The 18477-nt window shown below is 41.7% G+C and overlaps 1 protein-coding gene across 2 annotated transcripts in view; it reads left to right on the forward strand.

Moving 5' to 3' along the window:
- The window catches only part of FAM107A (family with sequence similarity 107 member A), a 40118-nt gene that overhangs the window by 8765 nt on the left and 12876 nt on the right, over positions 1-18477 (forward strand). Inside the window, exon 2 of one of the 2 annotated variants that reach the window (XM_032208528.1) lies at positions 14743-14870. The exons of the other annotated variant lie outside the window; for it this stretch is intronic. The gene's annotated coding sequence lies outside the window, so the exon portion shown is untranslated. The remainder of the gene's footprint in view (positions 1-14742; positions 14871-18477) is intronic. 2 annotated transcript variants of the gene reach the window in all.

An 18477-nucleotide genomic window follows, 5' to 3' on the forward strand; every position in this document is an offset into this window, starting at 1 on the left:
TCACTTTTTTAGGTAGGTGACATGATTAGAAGTTAGATAGGAAAGAAAGGAAAAATCTTTTAATAAAGGGTGATATGGTTAAAAGCTAGACTAAGTGATAGAAATAAGAGAAGGGGGAATTTTAGTGTATACATTTTTATATAATAAAATGAAAGTAATAATAAAAGAAAATGTGGAATAACTGAACAATGATAGATTGCAACCTAATGTAAATATGTATTACCGTATATACTCGAGTATAAGCCGAGTTTTTCAGCCCACTTTTTGGGCTGAAAAAAGCCGCCTCGACTTATACTCGAGTCTACAACTGGATCCGGCAGTGCTGTTGCCTGTTGGAGGAGGAGGAGGCGAACCAGCCTGCCATCGCCAGCCACCGCTAGCCCTGCCGCTCTTCCCACCCCCTTCCAAGCCCCACAGTCCAGCGGATGGAGCAGCGAAGCCCCGGGGCTTCGCTACTGCTCCCCGCATTTTCTGCACAGGGATCCCTTGGAGAGGGGATTCCAGCCTGCCATCGCCAGTCACCGCTAGCCCTGCCGCTCTTCCCACCCCTTTCCAAGCCCCACAGTCCAGCGGATGGAGCAGCGAAGCCCCGGGGCTTTGCTACTGCTCCCCGCATTTTCTGCACGGGGATCCCTTGGAGAGGGGATTCCAGCCTGCCATCGCCAGCCACCGCTAGCCCTGCCGCTCTTCCCACCCCCTTCCAAGCCCCACAGTCCAGCGGATGGAGCAGCGCAAGGGATCCCCGTGCAGAAAATGCGGGGAGCTTCGCTGCTCCATCCGCTGGACTGTGGGGCTTGGAAGGGGGTGGGAAGAGCGGCAGGGCTAGCGGTGGCTGGCGATGGCAGGCTGGAATCCCCTCTCCAAGGGATCCCCGTGCAGCAAATGCGGGGAGCAGCAGCGAAGCCCCCGAGCTGCTTCTGCTCCATCCGCTGGACTGTGGGGCTTGGAAGGGGGTGGGAAGAGCAGCGGGGCTAGCGGTGGCCGGCGATGGCAGGCTGGTTCGCCTCCTCCTCCTCCAACAGCACTGCCAGATATCCGCCCAACGCTGCGGGGGCGCCAGCGGGAGCTTTGGCGGCTTCACCTCAGCCACAGCGCTGGGCAGCAAATGTGCTGGTGCTGTTGGAGGAGGAGGAGGCGGCGGCAGCAATAGCACCTGAGGACAGGACAAGAAGCAATGGAAACTTGTCAGAAGGAGACTCAAGCTGGAAATAACGAGCAATCTGACAGTAAGAACAATTAAAATCCTAGGAAAATGTCCTTTCATGAAAAATTACTTTTTCAGTTAACTCTGCCTGACATTAGTTGGGTGAACAGAAATATTAGTTGGCCAATTCTAAAAGGGAGCACCAGAAAGAACTTAAAATATTTTTTAAGAGAGCTGGGTTTTTCATTTATATTATATGTATGAACAGAATTAACACAAATTGCAGATACCAATCAAACATAAAGAAAAAAAGGATGAAATAATGCTCATTTTAAAAAACTCAGTGAAAATAAAAACAATATACCAAGAAGGTGGCATACTGGTTGTGATTTGATCTCTTCGGGGGATCCCGGGGATCCCCTATACAAGTATTTTAATATTGCAGACTTGCAGTATTATAAGTCATACTGATATTATAGAACACTTTAATTAAGCGGGTCCCTTGAATAAACATAACTTTGAGTTTCAAATAACACTGATTTTTTATTTTTGAAATTTACCGTAGCTGCTGCATTTCCCACCCTAGGCTTATACTCGAGTCAATAACTTTTCCAGCTTTTTGGGGTAAAATTAGGTGCCTCGGCTTATATTCGGGTCGGCTTATACTCGAGTATATACGGTATTATTATTAGAAATATATAAGTTGGCTGAATGTAATAATTATGACTAACTTTACTTGTTTTATTTGTATTAGAATGTATGACACCCAGGCGCCACACTGTTCCCGCATTGATTTGATGCATTTATAAAAAATAAAAAACTTGGAAGAGGGAGTCTTCTGTCAGGATTAACCTTCCTTTTCCTTCTCTATGCTGTTTTTATTGCCCGAGGATAAATACAAGGGGTGAAATCCAGCAGAGTGGGGTGGGAATGGAGATTTTGCAGTATCCTTCCCCTGCCACGCCCAGCAAGCTATGCCCACCAAGCCACGCCCACAGAACCAATAATAAAATAATTTGAATTTCACCACTGATAAATACGCTTTTTGATTTGATGAAATGTATACTCTGCATTTTATAATATGAATATACTAACTATGACGTCCTTAACTTAAGTGTCCCAAGATGAATCTAGTTAGAAATTTCTAATTCCTGCATTAGAAGTTTTGGAAGTTTTGTTTCTTTGCTTGTTTTCATTTATCCAATTTTAAAACTGCCCATCTCCCTCACCAAGAGACTTCTCAGATTTCCATGTTGAGGAGCAATTCTGGCTCATTTAACCTCAACCTAGAGAATCGGTGTGGTATAGGAATAATGGAGTGGGATTGGGGAAACTCAGGTTATAGTCCTTTCTTAGGCATGGAAATCAATTGGGTGACCTTGGTCCAGTCATTCCCTCTCAGCCCAAACTCAGCATCAGGAGCGTGACAAGCTGATGGAAAACAAAGCCTGATGTGACAAGCTGATGGAAAACAAAAACAAGTCTGCACCTTGCGTTACTGTGAGACTGCAATTAGTGCAGTGCAAATTCTAGTGGACATAGCTTGTGTCATAATGCTTCAAGGAAGGAATTATCGGCTTGAAATAGCCACAAAAGGGCAGAAAACTGGGGCAACCTACAAAGAAGTCACACTGAACTTTCCAGAGAAAGTGGCTACTTTTGTACTTATCAGAAAGATGCCTTACTTATGCCAGTATGTTTTGCAAACCACTCCTTTCAAAATGCTCCTAGCAAATAGGCAAGAAAACAGCATTAAAAATTAGTGAAATGCGTATATATCCTTTTTACTTAACTCACTTAATCTGGTTACTTGGATAATCTGTTTTCTGAATCCGTGAAATACTTTGAACCATAAATTAATCATAATACAACATGCTATATCAAATATGGCCAAAATGAAGGTTAAAACTAGTAAAACGCCACACACTCTCTTCCAGATAAACATACTGTATTGTACAACCACAGCCATCATCTCACAGAAATGTTTTATACGTGAGAAGCATTCAAATTGCAACAACTATTATTTATATCTATAAAGCAATGAGGAAGAGTGCACTTCTGCTAAATCTAGGAGGGCAAAAGATTTTAGAGAGGGATGTACAAGACTGAATAATTCATATGTTTTTTGAAGCAGTGCAATGGATTAAAATTAGGGCAAAATTGCTTACAGGGAATTATATGATTTCTACATTTATTTCACTTGTCATGTGGACTAGTAAAATATTTTTATGAGATTTCAATTTGCATATTTTGAAGGAAATTGATTTGTTGAAAAAGAAGGGGATTCATCAATTCTGGTAACTTTAGAAATCAGATATAGGTTTACTCATAAACCTCTCATGATGGTTAAGCCTGAGAGTCTTTCAAACAACCTATAACTATAAGACATATAGTTTAAAATATTTAGCGAGTTTCTATTTGCTGCATTATGGATATTGTAACATTTCATCCAGAAGTCATTTTGCAGCTCAGAAATTTCCATGAATTTGGGTGGACTGAGCATTCAAGACATTGTTTCTCCCCTTCCCAAAGAATACTCATTATCTACTGCTAACAATGTTTATTTGTTATCTTCTTTCTTTGCTTCTGCTGCCTCAATTGTTTCTTCTAAAGCATATGACGTGCAGTTTGTCCTTCATCTAAACCTAAAAATCTCTCCCATGTATGTGCTTAAGTCGGTTTTGCACATGGAGCTGCTATTCTCAAATAACTTGACCATGCAGTTCCCGTATAGATATTTTCCACTATGCAGGTGATCATTTTTAGATATTATTCTATTCCCAACCTGCTGTGATAACTTGAAGGAATAATTTGGATCACATTAAGGATTTTATCATTTTATAAATTTTGTAAGCCATTGTATCTTCAATTAACCAATTAAGCATGCTGTTAAGTGCCATAAAAAGTATCAAAAAGCAGTGAAGTCAGAGATTATAGGTAGTCTGGTGGGCACCAAGGAAAATGTCCACTGACACTAAGTGTCCTTAGACCCCAAAATATCTAGGCTGGGCCCATAAAATTAGATAAGTAGACAATTGATATATCATAGTGATTGGTTATTGCTTCTCAATTAAGTTGATATTTTTCAAATCCCTGATAGTAACATGAATATAGCCCTTGCTGCAATATTCTCAAGCTAATTCTATAAACTAGGGATGACCAACCTTGGCAACTTTAAGACCTGTGGACTTGAACTCCCAGAATTCTCTAGCCAGCCATACCAACCATGCCAAGGTTGAACACCCCTGCTATAAACTCTTCTGAGAAACCAGTTCTCTTTCAAAGCTATTGGTAGCAAAAGAGTTTGAGTCATCCACATTTATAGTGCTTTCTACCAGATGTGTAATGTGGGGGCGATAAAGCTTTTAAACCAATTAGTCTACACAATGGGATCACCACATCAACTTGTTGCAACATCAAAAGACTAAATCAGCCATTCCTAATAGTTAGTTGGGCTGGATTTTAGAAGACTTTTAAAATAGTGAAATCCTCCTCAAACGCCTTCATATTTCACCCCAGCAATCGCCATAGTGCCTACTTTTAGTGTTAGTTCAGAATTAGCTAAGGAACTGTTTTATCCTGTTAATGCCCCATCTTTTCAAGTCAAATGATTAAAAAAGAACATGTTTCTTTCACTATAGCCCTCCAAACCTAAGAAGAAATCTACGTGAAAGATAGTGTCCATTTTTAAAAGGACTAGTTTTTTGTGGAATTTTAAAAAATATTTTAAAATATTTTTATTTAGCCTTTCCCCACTACCACTACTCAGCTTCCTGTTACACAAGAATTTGTCAAAGATCAGACTTGGGAATGAAATTTTAACAAGGGAGAAACTGAGTTGGTATGGCAACCTTTTTTTGTATTTGATATTTGTACTTGGCAAGTAAAATGATAAGCTTTGTTTAATGGACCATGATGATGTCAGCTTCTCTGATGTAGCAACTGCCATGTGTAAAGGTAGCAAAATATGAGAAACTTTTCCCAGGCACGTATTATATTTGCTTGTTGAAATAAAGTACGATTTTTGCAGGGAGAATTTGAGATCTTTATAGGATGATGGGATCTTTAATGGGCACAAGATTGAAAGATAAATATAGGTCTGTGAAGATACACTATATTGCCAAAAGTATTCGCTCACCCATCCACATAATCAGAATCAGGTGTTTCAATCACTTCCATGGCCACAGGTGTATAAAATCAAGTACCTAGGCATGCAAACTGTTTTTACAAACATTTGTGAAAGAATGAATTGCTCTCAGGAGCTCAGTGAATTCCAGCGTGGAACTGTGATAGGATGCCACCTGTGCAACAAATCCAGTCCTGAAATTTCCTTGCTCCTAAATATTCCACAGTCAACTGTCAGCTGTGTTATAAGAACGTGGAAGTGTTTGGGAACAACAGCAACTCCGCCATGAAGTGGTAGGCCACATAAACTCATCCAACATCAGTGTGTGACCTCACAAATGCGCTTCTGGAAGAATAGTCAAAAATTCCCATGAACATACTCCTGAACCTTGTGGACAGCCTTCCCAGAAGAGTTGGAGCTGTTGTAGCTGCAAAGAATGGACCGACATCATATTGAACCCTACGGATTAGGAATGGGATGTCACTTACAGTAAGTTCATATGCGAGTAAAGGCAGGTGAGCGAATACTTTTGGCAATATAGTGTATATATAAGTCTAAGTGCTATTGCTACTACTAGAAAACTATGCAGTGATCAGTCTGTGTGGTTCAGGGAATGTGTATGAAATATTTATCTGTGGCTCTCAAGTAGTCTATCTATATAATGCAAATTCAGGAGGATAAATTAAGGCCACCTCCACAAAGCCACTGCATTCACTCTCTTGCTCACACTTCAGAAAGCATCCTAACTTTTGTGAATATACTGTTTCCTTCAACATGAGAGTGAGGTGGTGGAAACTGGGGATGCAGAGTGAATGGTGAGACTAAATCTTCAAGTCCTTCAGAAGATTATGAGAATGGGAAGACACATAGATAGTCCTCAATGTACGACTGAAATTGAGCCTGGCAATTATGATCATCAGTCATGAAGGTTGTACAAGCAACTAATCACATGACTGATCTGGCCCAAAGGTGCTTTTTTGGGAGGCAATTGGACTTTCTTGTTTCCTTTTGAAGACTTTTCACTTCCCATCCAAGAAGCTTTTTCAGCTTTTACTGGATGGTGGGGAATGGAAGGATTTGTACTCCTTGCAGACAGCTGGTTATTTGCATCCTTTTATAGAGTCACTGAGGCCACTTGGAGGTTTATCTCTGTCCTCGGGGTTACCTGAGTAGTGCAAATGGGTGTGGAGCCTTCTTGGCTGCAGATGTTTTCTGCCCTGTGTCCCTTCACCGTTGAAGACAGGCATGGGCTGTTAGGGATGAGTCTGTGTTGTCTGCATCTCAAGATGAAGTGCAAATGATTCCTGTAGTCTGCAATTTTTCTGGAAATCCATTCAAGCTCCCGCACCATTTGAAGGGTGTTCATCCCAAAGTGATTTTCTAAAATTCTACGGAGATTCTCAATCATCCAGGTGGACTTTTCTTGTTTTTTTCTTTTGAAGACGTTTTGTTTCTCATCCAAGAAGCTTCTTCAGCTCTGACTGAATGATGATGATTGACCTGTTGTTTTTTTCCAGAGGTCGTTAAGCAAATGCCATGGTTGTTAAGCAAATCCATTCTTAACTGTGAACATTTTTTGTCTGGAAATCAGAAGTAAATTCTGAAAATTGGAAGTAATTTTCAGCAAAGATGTTGTAAATTGTAGTCATGTGAGCATGGGTGTTGCAAACAGCTGTAAAAATGTGGGATGGTTGCTGAATGTCCAAAATATAGTCACGTGAACTGGAACCTAGTTAAAAATCTTTTGGAGAGTCTATCATAACATCAAACAGTTACCAAGCAACTGGTACTAAACTGCGGACTATCTGTAACTGGGAGCCACTGTTTAGATCTTCAGGTCCAAAGCTTTTCTCAGTGAAGAAATCCAAATTAAATCATCCTAACAGGTATATGTCTAGCATCCAATTGAACACATCCAGTTAAGGAAAGGCTATTAGCTCCCTCAGTCATTCTCCTATCAAACTGTTTTACAGTCAGAAATATTTTTTTTCAACATTTATTTGGAATCTGTCTTCCTATAACTTAAATCCCTGTCTCTGTGCCATATTCTCTGAACATGTCCTGAACTTCGTCTTGCCTGTTTGTCTCACATTGCTGACTCATACTCAATTTGTAATGTACTATTCTGAGACTTTTCACAAGTACAAGTATGGTCTCACCATACTTACATATTTTCACAAGCACAAGTCTCACCATTCTTATGTATTTCACTTCTTTTTCCCAATTTCTATAAAATGGAACTCTTATTAGTTTCAGTCCATATCCTAACTCTGTGATGGCGAACCTATGGCACGCCAGAAGTGGCACAGAAAGCCATCTCTGTGTGCATGCGCGCCATCGCCATCTGCTCTTCATGAGTGCTGGAGCACCAGAAAATGGCTTGAAAACTGCCAAAACCAAGGTTGTTTTCTGGGCTGTTTTCAGGCCGTTTTCTGGCACTCTGGCACCCGCAAAGACCAGCTTGTGCCTGTGAAGACCATTACAAAAATGGCATGAAAACAGCCTGAAAACAGCCCAAAAAATGGCATGAAAATGGCCCCAAAAACAGGCATGTGTGCGTCAGGCAGCTGGTCTTTGGGTTTCCAATGTTCCAGCATGTGAACACAAATGCACACACGTTCCAGTTTGAGTGCTCAGTGCCAAAAAGATTCGCCATCACTGTCCTAACTTATTATTGTATTTTTCAGAGTATAAGATGCACCTTTTTCCCTCAAAAAGAGGCTGAAAATCTGGGTGTGTCTTATACACTGAATACAGCATTTGTTGCCTCCTGAAACCCTGCCTCTTCACCAAAATGGCCGTGCATAGCTTTATAGAGGCTTTCAGAGAGCTCCTGGGGGCTGAGGAGGCCATTTTTTGCTCAATTTTGCCCCCCCCCCAGCCTCCAGGAACACTCTATAAGCTTCCTAATGCCCGTTTTTTGTCAAAAAACGGGCCTGTTTTTGCGAAAAACAGACCGGTTTTTTGCTTGTTTTTGGCTCCCACCCCCAGGAACACTCTACAAGCCTCCTAAGGGCTTTTCATACCCTTTTCAGGGGGGAAACGGGCCCATTTTTGCAAAAAATGGGCCAGTTTTGGAAGGTTTGCAGAGTGCAAAAACTTTTTTTAAAAATTTGCCTCTTCAAAACCTTGGTGCATCTTATACTCCGGTGCATCTTATATTCTGAAAAATACAGTAATAGGATTCTGCATTTTATTTCTGTTTTCTAGTATTATGGTAGCTATCCCTCCAAATTTTATGTCATTTGCAAATTTCATAAGCATTCCCTCCATCTCTTCCTCCAAGTTATAAACACAAATGTTGAAATGTTCAAGTCCAGAACTGAAATCAATAGGACATTCTCTGTATCTCCCTCCAGTTGATAAATATTTTTGAGCGCAATTTTCAACCAGTAATATATAGCCACTTCCTTGTCATGCTACGCAACCATAGCCAAGTAGCTTGAGAATCCAAATGTCATGGGGTACTTCATCCAACACTTTTATGAAACCAAGATATATTACATCAGCATTTCCACAATCTATAATAGAAGCACCTTGGATCAAGACATGTCAGGCAAAAGCTACTGTTGACAATACATGCTAGCTTTTGATGATTTTAAAAGTGTTCACAGAAGAGACTACTTGTGATTTGCATTATGAGTAGTCCTCAGTTAGCAATTGCCTCAGACAGTTAGTGTTTGCAATTACAATGATAAAGAAGTAACTTTGCAAATAATGCTTCTCTCATGTTCACAATTAAAGTCTGTTAGTACCATTGTCCTGTGCAGGGGTGGGTTCCGGCTTCTTCTACTGCTAGTTCATTCACGAACACACTTTGGAGGTGCACACACTACAGGTGCATGTGCAGTAGGTAAAAACCTGTAGGTAAAAAAACAAAATGGTGCCACGTATGGCGCTGCCGATAGAACCAGTTCAGGGGCATGGCCAACCAAGTTACTACCTACTCGGCCGAACAGGTGCAAACAGGTAGGAAGCCACATCTGGTCCTGTGCCTGGCCCAGGCATATTCCCCCCCCCCTCTTTTTTTTTTTTTTTTGCTTCCTCACAGAACAAAGAGCTGTTTTTCTCCATCTCAGATTTTAAAAAGTTAACTTGAGCTCTGTGATCTTAATTGATTAGAAGCTGGGTGCTTGGAAGCTGTTGGCTGAAACTGACATGACCCTAAACAGTTTCACATTAAAGGCCTTTGTTTGCTTCCTCAAAGGCTGGCAGCAAGCACTTTAGGCAAACAGCCGGTTCTGTTGCATTGCCTTTCATGTATATTTCCCCACTGTGTGTCTGCTTACTCTCTTGCAATCTCTTTCTCTTCAATGAATATAAATATAAACTCTTTTTTTCTAATTACCATATCTCAGCACCGGGACCAGCATTCCAAAGGGCGGGGCAGTTGTGGGAAAAGGACTACAAGATTTGCCCTTTGATCTGGTTTTCTCTACATATGAGTTCTAGAACCCTTCTCTACCATGTGGGCTTACCCAGCTGTTGGAGATATATAGTTCTCCTCTCCAAACCACCACCACCCTCGGGCTTCCAAGCCGCAAAGGTTGGGGACCATACCTTTACAGCCCTGCCTAAGCAGTTTACAGAGTCAGCATATTGCCCCCTACAATCAGGGTCCTCATTTTACTGATCTCAAAAGGATGGAAGACTGAGTCAACCTCAAGCCCATCAGGATTGAACTTCCGACTGTGGGCCGAGTTAGCCTGCAACACTGCATTCTAACCACTGTGTCACCACTGCTCTTGAGGCATTTAAAATATTTAAAGAGGATGATGAGATGCATGAACTTTGAGACAGAGCAGGCGCATGCCAGCAAAAGGCTGTGATGCCCCACCTTCAATTCAAGATTAAATTTGTTGAATACTTGCTCAACTTGTTGTAGGAGTACATACCTTAATCACGGTGAACTTTCAGGGATTCGGTCAATCTTTCAAGAAATCGTTCAAGGAATTTTAGCATCAAGATTCTGTCCTTTTTCAATCTTTTAACAGCATTTTAATAGTATTTTGATGTACTCTGGCTTTTGCATATAATGATTATCGATTTGCATTGCTAACAATATTCCCGCAAGGCCCTTGTGTAAAGTGTGCAAGTTCTGGTGGTTTTGCCTGAAATCACAAAGAAAACACATGGATGAATCAAAACATTTATAAAGCTCTAATGTATTTTTGGTTGGCCAGTTCCCAGAAATCCCTAAAACTCTTGTCAATCTACTGACCATCAGGGTAGTGCAGGGATGTCAAATTCAATTTCATTGAGGTTGTGTTTGACCTTGGGGGGCTAAGGTGGACATGGCCACCATGGGCTTGGCCAGCTCAACATCACTCGTGTCAGGGGCGGCTGTGGTGGCCCAAGCGCACTTCCAGCAAAAATGGGCTCCCAAGCTCCGTTTTCAGCTGCTATGGCCTCTTGCAACCATCTGCTAGCAAAAATGTGAGCTTGAGAGTGCCACCCACAGCCCTTGCGAGCTGCGTTTTTGGCTGCGAAGGGCCTCTTGCAACCCTCTGCCAGTGAAAACAGAGCTTGGGAAGGTGACACACAACCCACCCACCCCCAAGCTCCATTTTCGCTGACATAGACACCGCAGGTCCTTCACTGTTTCCAGGGTGGTCCCTGGGGTCAGATTTAAGCACCCCGTGGGCTGGATCTGGCCCCCTGGGTCTTTAGTTTGGCACCGATGGGGTACAGGGATAATGTCAGAGAGCCGGTTTGACTAGTGGTCAAGACGCCAGGCTAGAAAGTGAGAGATGGTAAAAAAGGGCTTCAAGTCCTGCCTTAGCCATGGAAAGGTGGGTTTTTGTGTGTGGAAAATAAGAGGAGAAATACTGGATATGTTTGCTGTCTTAAGTTTTTTCTAAAAATAATAAATGTGAGATACAAATGAATAAATGCAAGCTGATATCCATCAAGTAGATGGCAGACGCTCTAAATTAAAGGTGTGGAATTATTGACCTAATAGTCACTGCACTACAAATCCCAGCTGTTCAACCAACATGACCAATTCAGAGGTGGTATTTAGCAGGTTCTGACCAGTTCTGGAGAACCGGTAGTGGATATTTTGAGTAGTTCAGAGAACCGGTAAATACCACCCCTGACTGGCCCCGCCCCCATTTATTCTCTGCCTCCCGAGTCCCAGCTGATCAGGAGGGAATGGGAATTTTGCAGTAACTTTTCGCTGGGGTGGGGAGGGAATGGAGATTTTACAGTATCCTTCCTCTGCCACGCCCACCAAGCCATGCCACACCCACCCAGCCATGCCACGCCCACCAAGCCACACCCACAGAACCAGTATTTAAAAAAAATTGAATCCCACCACTGGACCAATTGTAAAGAATGTGTATAGTTCAGAAAGATATAGACAGCCATAAGTTCTGCCTCCAGTATCTGCTGTAAATGTTTATCTTGACACATGAACTACCATATCCATAGAGATTTTACAGCTTTTAATGCAGCCATGTTTAATTTCTTAGGATATGGACAGCTGAAGCCTTAATATACAGAAACTCTTTTAATTTGAAATGGGTATCCAAGCCGTAAAACCAAGCTAAATTTCTTTTTGAGAAACTTTGTAAATTTAGAGATCTTTTCAAGCGGAAAAGCTGAGAACTTGTTCCTTCTGTGACTGAAGCAGTGCAAGGAAGTAAAAGCCATTTTTCTAACTAGCAACTTTTTGGTATTTTTGTAAAGATTTACCTTCACATGAATTGTGAGCATTAAAAATTTGTTCCCTTACACAAGAGAACATGTAATATTATATCGGTGTAATAGGATTCATAATTTATTTCCTGCTCTTTGGAACATGACTAATGAGCAAGGAAAAATGCATAATATGTGGTGCAGAATTCACACAATCAATTGCAGTAAATAGGACAGCAGAAAGGGATTTTGTATAAAAATAGGTTCAGGCCTACCATTAAGCAAAATGAGCAGCAGATGCCACGGTGGGGGAAGTAATAGTAGTCTCTGGGTTTTTCTTATCAGCTACATAATTGTTCTCTCTCTCAGGGAAAAAAAATCAAAACTGGAGGTCTGGAATTGAATATAGGAACTAGGACAGCTCTCAGACTATAATTTTATAGGATTTGTCTGGAATTTATAATCTGCAAAACACCAGAATGAAAATGGGGCAGAGTACAATGTGAAGCTTCTAATGTTCTAAGGCTCAAACGTCCATCAATTTCCTCTGCATGTTCTATGCCTCGTTTATGGGGGCATTTAAATTGAGCCTACTAACCTTCCCTCAAGAAGGGTCCTATTTTAAGAAGATTCCTGCTTCAGCTAAACCTACTTACATCAATCTTACATCTGTATTGCTCAATACCTCAAACAGGTGAGAAAAGCCGAGACGGTAGGTCTGTTGGTGGTAGGCCTTGTCTCACCATATTGAAAAATGCCCACAGAATTTAAGGATGATTCTCTGAAAGGCGTGCCCATCCAGAACTGTCATCTGCACAAGTAGTGGAGATCAGAATACGTCAAGATAGAAATGTCAGAGCCTAAAAAAAAAATCTGGCAATTGAAATCCAGAGTAGGTCTATGTCAGAGACAAGTGAAGTGGTGTAAGAAGTTGGGCAAGATCTAGATCAGGGGTGTCAGACTCGCAGTGTCATGTGTCATATCGTGACTTTTCCCCCTTTGTTAAAATGGAGGTGGGCGTGGCCACCATGTGATGCATCCGGGCTGTGAATTTGACAGCCCTGTTCTAGATCAAAAAAATTAGGCGTGGTTGCATACCAATTTCTTTCCCAAATAAATTGGTCGGAATTCTGAGGAAAGTAAGGCATGAAGACAGTTTTTCTCAACCTTGGCAACTTTAACATGGGTGGACTTCAACTCCCAGAATTCCCCAGCTGGCTGGGGAATTCTGGGAGTTGAAGTCCACCCGTGTTAAAGTTGCCAAGGTTGAGAAACATTTGTGAGGGCCTCATTTGGGCTTTTGGGTCCCTTGATTCCCATTAAAATGGCTAGCTGGATTTCTTTTTCCATCACTGTTGGGATAACAAAGCTCCCAAGAATCTGTTCCTGGATACTAGGGACTACAGTACATATAACCCATAACCTACTTACCCCTAGCCTTGGTACCAGGTTCTCTGGTTGAACCCCAGTGTTATCAACCGGAGCTGAAAAATGAGACATCTCTACCATTAAAATAAAAATTGCTTCATTCGGCTTCAAATTAGCAAGCAGTAATTTCAATAAGCAAAGGAGCTGCAAATGCCAGCCCTGAATTTCTCTCATGTGCCCTTATGCCGTGTGATTTTAAAGATCTTGAGCAAGTAACAAACCAATTCAACCTTTTTGCAAAAAATTCCTTCTCCTTTTTAAGGAACAAAATGGTCACAGAAGAAATATTTTGTTGTTGATGCTAATCAGTGATAAGTTACTGAAATTCTTTGTTCTTACGATGAAGTGGGGAAGTCATCTTTTTATATATCCCTTTTTTCTTTATTATGTTTTTTCTTTGTTTTTGACTCATATTTTTCTTAGTTTGCATTAATTCTTTTTATCTTTGTAACTGTAAACTTTAATAAAAAGTTATTAGAAAAAAGTTTACAGAAGAGTGGTCTGAATTATTCCTTTCTTCTCCTGCCAAGGTGACTAGGAACTGTGTCTTTCAGTACCTCTCATTTTACAAGAAAAGGTCTTAATAGAAATTCTTGGTTATTGCAAGCAACAAGGGAACATGAAAACATTCCTCAGCTCTGTCACTTTGCTTTTCATCTCATGTTTACCAAAAGGGACATCATTTTACACACATGCACACACAAAGAGAAAAAAACATATCACACTCCCTATTGAAGACTGTTTTTGTCCATAGCAATATCTGGTCTGAAACAACCTTAGGACTTACATAATTCAAGGACAAAACAGTGCATTAACAGAAAGGCAGTTTCCTTTGCCAAAGGCACTTTTGTGCAAAAGAGAGAGATGATAGGAGATGTTGATCACAGCATCAGATTAAGCCCAGAAGATATAAATCTCCAGGCATGAGGCCTAGTACTGCATCCAGGGGTGGGCTGCTGGGGGTTCACAGGGGTTCGGGAGAACCTCTAGTTAAGATTATTTGCAGTTTGGAGAACCCCCAAATCCCACTCACCCACCCACCCCTCCCCTCCCAGGAGTCCTCATGCAGCCTGTTTTGGATGCAGGTAAGTGCAGGGAGGCTCGGAGATGGCAAAAAATGGGGCTACCAGAAGTTTGGGAAGGCCTGAATCAGGCCATTTCCAGCCTCCAGAGGGCCTCCAGAACCTGGCATTTTCACCATCCCTGAACCCAAGGAAAGCCTCCGGAGACCCGGGGAAGGCAAAAATGCCCCCTCCCAAAACTGTGGTGCAGGAGGCTGCCTAGGCCATGCCCACCATGGCCACACCCACCATGGCCACACCCACCCAGCAACCGGACAGAGAACCCCTTGCTAAAAATTTTGAAGCCCACTCCTGACTGCATCTCAACCCAATTTACCTTTCAGAGCAGAGATGAGGACAAAAAACGAGGGTGAAGCATAAGAAGACTATTTCTTGCAGAAGGGCTGGGGTGAATGTATTGAAATTGGGAAAGAAGAAACAAATTGCAGGTTCAGGAAGACCATCTAATCATGTAAGTTTCAGAAGAAAAGGCCCCTTTCAGTGTGCTTGAAGGACTCTGTCTCAAAAGTCTCTGATAACTTAGCTCCACGGCTTATCTGGTTCAGCTGTTTTATGGTGATTTATGATGTTGGCAGGAACTCTGTAGGGCAGGGGCCCCCAGGCCACAGCCCAGGAGTGGGCCACAGACCATTTGGACCCAGGCCCTACAAGCAACAGGTGAGTGTACAAGCATACATAGCTCCACTCACTCGAGCCCTGGGAGCTCATGCATGAAGCCCCACTCACACAAGCGGCGGGCACGTGCACCTGGCATTCACTCAAAGGAAGCTATGCACACACACATGTGCCTGCCCCTCATGCAAAAGCATCTGCTCTCCCCCCCCCCCTGTGCCAGGCTGCCAACCTGGAAAGGTTAGGGACCACTGCTCTAGGATATCGGACAGAAATACTTCAAAGTTGAGATACTTTGTTGTAAACCACCTAAGAGTTGCCTCTTAGGCAAGATGGGCAGCATATAAATTTAATAAATAAATAAAAATAAATTCTGGGAACTAAAATGGAATCCTTCATGGGCAAACAGTGGGGTCTATCACTGAGTTACCAGTCCTTCCCTAATCATACCACCTCACTTGCTGCCCATATATTTGAGGGAGAACATCACAGATGTTTTTCTGCTGTCTGTACATGAATCCTTTTTCTTCTTGGAGAAGGGTGCAATGACCCCACTTACCCAGAAGTGAGAATGATGGGAGTCGTTTTATTTAAAGGATGAATAGCCTCCCTCTTGAGCAATTGGCCCTCTGCATCAGGTTTTGTTACGTGTCTGATCCAATAAAGGGATCTCATCTTTTTCATCAAGAAGCCATGGATGGCTGAATAGCATTTTTCCATTGTTGTAAAGTGAATACAATGTACAATCTGTCTCTAACCAATTTTGTTGTATACATCATGTACAATGACAATAAAGGCTATACTATACTAACGTGGCGACCTCTCATGCAGATCCAAGGTGTCTGGAGGGCACCAGGTTGAGGTAGGCAGATTTCATCATCTGCTTTTGCTATGAACTGTGGAACTGTGGATCATTTATTTGATATACATCATAAATGGTGTTCAGTTTGGCTTTCCTTCACTTTTCTATTGATTTGAGCCTGGGTATTACATATTCATGTTCATGTCAGGGTTCCAGATAGCATCCAGAAGTAAATCAGAGTCCAAGACAAAGTATTGCTCAAATTTCCAATTCATTAAGAGAGCCATGTTGGCATATCTGGGAAAACCCGAATCTGAAGGCTTCCCAGTTTTCCCACCCACTTGAAAGTTCAAGATCTTGCCCCCACACCCACAAGCCCATCACATGATCCAATCTCCCACTGCCATGCTGGCAGCTTCCACCCATCCAGTTCTGGTCAGGTGCAGAGGTGCAGAGACAAAGGATGACCTTGGTTTTCTATAGCATAGCATCTAACTCCATATAATCCCCCTTCCCATTTTTCCACTATAGAAAATGCATAGTAGAATAATAGAAAAGTGTGGCAGGCCTAAGATCCACAAGTAAATATGGCTGCAGGCCTGACAATGCATATAATGAATCTTGTCTCCTCCGTATTACCCTTGCAAACTTCTTCTCCCATTTCTGTGTCCCAAACCCATGATCTTAAGAATATCGGGTATTGCAACATCTTGAAAATAACCATCTGCCTGTAAAAGCAAATAAAACACGTTCCTTAGGCAAACATTTCTAAATCTTGAATTGGTAAGACACAGCCTTCCTGATTCCTGTATTTTATTAATGGGCTTGTTTTTACTAGGCAAAATTCTGATTTTAATTGTTCTAAAATAGCATTGGGAGTTCAATGCTATTCCCAGGTATTGGCAGCACAAGGGTTTTTATGCAAATTCTTCAGTCTTAGTGCTGTAACTCTCCAGGAGCTATATTAGACTCAGCTACCCTCCCCTATAGTTTGTGGACTCCCAAACCAAGTTGAGTTTTCCAAGTTACAGAAATAGTCTGCATCATTTCAAAGCATAACCAGAAAATCTTTCTTGAAAAAAATGGAGTGAGATAAATAGGCAACCTCCCTTGTGGCTTTCCACACCGTTAGCAATTTCCTTGGACCAAAATGGTAATAAAACCTACTCGTACTTGGTGAAAGGAGTCACAAGACCCCCTTATTCCTCCTGTGGTGCTTAATTGTAGCACTGAACTTTTCACCCCAATTATAGGGATGTAATCCATGGCGGTTGGCTTTGCTTGGGTCTTTTTTCCATAGCCATCAGAGAGACCTGTCATTGTACCAAGGCAGGAGGGAACTGTTGTGGTGGTATGAATTGAGTCACTTTCTCCTTTTACAAAAGAAAAAATAACTATGAACGTTTTCTGTTTTTCAGTACTAAATGTGCCCATCTCCCTTTCAGCTTCCTATTGGACTCTGGAGATATTTGATAAAAAATAGAACAAGTTCAATAATCAGAAAGGGAGAGGTAGAAGAGCATCATGGAAAGGGATCAAGTGCTGCTGTAGCTCTGTATAGGTTTTCAAAATAAACATTCCTTGAATATGCCTCCCTCTCCCTCCCTCTTCCTCCTTCTCTCTCTCCCTCCCTCTCTCTCCCCCTCTCCCTCCTTCTCTCTTCCCCCTCTCACTCTTTCCCTCTCTCTCTCCCTCTATTGAATGCCTCCCAGTCATCCCATGCCCATGTCAACCAGATATCTATGGCCATCTGAAGTATATTTTTCCAGGATCGTTCCTTCAGGAGACAGACAATTAAAGCTTTTAGATTGTCCAGGGAGACTCAGATCCATGTCCACTTTCAGCCATAGATTAGCTGAGTTGCTTATCTTGCAGAGTCTGGTCCACCCCACATGGTTACAGTTATGGGAGACTGATGAAAGAGGAGGACTTGCAGTGAAGAGGAAGAGGAAATGTTTTGGGGGCATTCCAGATGAACTCTTTAAAAAGGAATACATTTTTCAACATGCATCAAGCCAAAACATTTTTTTTAACTGCCACTCCTTCTGCCTCTTGTTTGTTCAATTTATGTATAAACTCTCAGAGAAAAGATGGGGTTTAAATCTTATCACATAAATCTCACATATCAGATGAAAACATAAACATGAGCATACCAACCATTTGCCACGCCGGTCAGGGATTCTAGGTGTTGTCGTTCCAATTTATGAAGGGGACTTCTGGTTGTAGGAAGCTAGTGTGGCTTTTTGATGAGCGTACAAACTTTTGTGCATTATGATCCTGAGCTAGGCATGATCTGCTTCCAAGTTAAAGAAGTCATTTACAGGTAAATGTGGCTCTCAGCACTGACTAGGGGAGGGGAGAAATTTGGATAGCATGCACTTGAAGGAAAGCAATTCCAAATTTGTATTTCTGGAACCAATTCCAAACTGAAGAATTTTTATTCAATTTAGAATTATTATCATTCATTTATGACTATGTACACGAGGGAGTTTAGGCATGGAAGAGATTGATTTACTTTGATTACTAAAATATTAACACAAATTAAATGAGAGAAATTGATATTGATTGCTTGTCCAAAATTCTAGTAGTAATACAGTATCCCTGCACGTCTACCACTTGTACTAATCAAAATCACAGGGGTTCA

This window comes from Thamnophis elegans, chromosome 2, assembly GCF_009769535.1.
Source record: "Thamnophis elegans isolate rThaEle1 chromosome 2, rThaEle1.pri, whole genome shotgun sequence".
Taxonomy (NCBI): domain Eukaryota; kingdom Metazoa; phylum Chordata; class Lepidosauria; order Squamata; family Colubridae; genus Thamnophis; species Thamnophis elegans.